A 2,540-nucleotide genomic window follows, 5' to 3' on the forward strand; every position below is an offset into this window, starting at 1 on the left:
AAAATTAAAATTAAAAAAATCGATCTCTGGAAGAAAAGCATGGCACTATTCTCATCTGACATTCCTCACTAATCCAGCAAAACAAAAACCGTGCCAGACAAAAGCACTACAAGACGTTAGTCTGCAGTTGGACATTTCCTTCATCCATCAGTTTCTTCATTTTAATTTTTCATAGCAGTTATTTCATAAAATCCATTGCAACCTAAGAAATTTTTAGACCAAGCTTGAACTTCCATTCCTAACACTTCTCTTGCTGATGATCATTTGCAATGGCAAAGCAAGATCACTCATTCTTCAGAAGGAAAGTCACTATCAAGCACACTTAAAAGAAATGCTTCGGTGATTATCCATTTACAGTTATACCAGAACATAGCTGACTAGATGGTAAAGAATCACAGAAGAATGAAGATGACCCTTTTCCCAGTTCATTCTTACCATGCATGCATTTAGAGAAAAGAAGAACAGTGAGCAGTCATACCCATTCAAATACATGTACACTCTTCTATCCAATGATCTTAACAGATACTACAGACGAAATAACAGTGTAAGGGTCTCAATTAATGCTTTTCTCCCACTGCAGTGCTCTTCAAATAGCAGAATAAGAAATTATGAACTCCTGGCTTTCAGCCATAACATGGGTTAGTTTCTCCTGACAGGAGGAGAAAGACATGATTTAAGTGTTCAAAGTAAGAGGAAAATCTTCATTAACAGGGCACAGGCATGATCTCCCTCTGTCGTAATCACACCTGTTTTGAGATAATTTTAGATTGATAAATCAGAGGCAGGTGGTCAGCAAAACAGTCCTTGGTCTTTAACAGAAGACTGCAACTTCTGTTACTAACAAACACTGCAAGTTTCTCTTGATTCTCTAAAATGCAATCTAACAGTGTATGCAGTCTGTTTCCCTACAGAATTACAATCCTTACACAGCACATGTGCTCCTCAAACAAGAGAACAATTTTCTTCAAAGGTGTTCTTTGAAGGTTCCTTCAGTGGAAGCCTCAAGTTCTAGTATCAAGGTACAGAACCATAGAGTCATTTGATTAAGGGCCATCTGGTCCAATCCCCCTGCACTGAACAGGGACACCTACAGCTCCATCATGTGCACAGAGACCCTCCAGCTAGACCTTGACTATCTCCAGGGATAGGGCATTCAGCTCCTCTCTGGACAACCTGTGCCAGTGTATCACCACTTCTTCTTTACACCCAATCTAAATCTTCTCTTTTAGCGTGAAACCATTTCCCCTTATCCTGTCACAGCAGACCCTAAAGAGTCTGTCCCCTTCCTTCTTACAGCCTCCCTCTGGACATAGTAAGGCCACTCTCAGGACTCCCCGGAGCCTTCTCTTCTCCAGGCTGCACAGCCCCAGCTCTCTCAGTCCTCACAGGGAGGTGTTCCATCCCTTGGGTCATCTTCATGACCCTCTTCTGGATGTACTCCAAGAGGTCCTCCTTAGAGTCTTCTCCTGTACTGAAGACTCCCTATCTGGATGCATTACTCCAGGTGAGGTCTCACAGTGCAGAGCAAAGGGCAGGATCACCTCCCTGACCTGCTGGCCACACTTCTGTTGATGCAGCCCAGGGTATCGTTGGCTTTCTCAGCTGTGAGGACACACCGCTGGCTCATGTCCAGCTGCCATCCACCAGTGCCCCCAGGTCCTTTTCAGCAGTGTTGTGCTCTATCCTTACACCTCCCAGCTTGTACTGATAGATTCTATGATTATATGATTCAAAGTCATTCTTTGAAGGTTCCTTCAGTGGAATCCTCAACTTCTAGTATCAAAGTACAGAAAAGCAGTCACACACAAGAAGTTAATAAGCAACTTACTGATTTCTAGAGATCTGCCACAAAAATAAATCAATGCTTCTGAGAAGGAAATTCTCTAAGTCAATGAAAGGAAGAACTGCAGTTTTTGAATTCACGCCTCCCTGCTTAGTTCCACCTGGAAAAAGGGGCAGACATGCAGGCTGCCAGACACTTGGGTTGCTGCTGGGGAGCTCCCTAGCAGCTTGGACACGGGGATCCTTCTGTACATGAGGAGATGCCCACAGCTCCCATCACTGGCAGCACTGCTTGGTCACACAGCTCTCAGGTTAAAGATGAACTTGAGAGCCAAAGGCCAGTGATTAAACACTGGGAAAGTAAGTCCTCTAAATATTAACCACTTGATAGTGCTGCACATGACAGAGGGCCTGATGTTCATCTTAGGCACTGCATGCTATTTAAAGAACCAATATAGCGTCACTGGCAAGACAGAAGTTTCTTTTCCAGCTCTGAGTTTTCCAAATATTATTGCACGTTTTCTGGCCTATAAACAGCCCATGCTTTGTCCTAAAAGCCATCTCAACAACATAAAACACCGAGCTCGGTTCTTCCTCCCTCTTTGGAAGCTGAGCGACGGCATTAGCGGCCACCGCCCCTCTGACCTCGGCACAGCCGAAGGCCGAGGAGACCGCTCCCGCTCCGGGAGAAGCTCCGAGGCCACTAACAGTAGCACAAAACGAAAGCGGACGCGGTGCGGCTCCCAGAGGGCGGCAGG

The sequence above is a fragment of the Meleagris gallopavo genome, chromosome 4 (assembly GCF_000146605.3).
Source record: "Meleagris gallopavo isolate NT-WF06-2002-E0010 breed Aviagen turkey brand Nicholas breeding stock chromosome 4, Turkey_5.1, whole genome shotgun sequence".
Classification (NCBI taxonomy): Eukaryota; Metazoa; Chordata; class Aves; order Galliformes; family Phasianidae; genus Meleagris; species Meleagris gallopavo.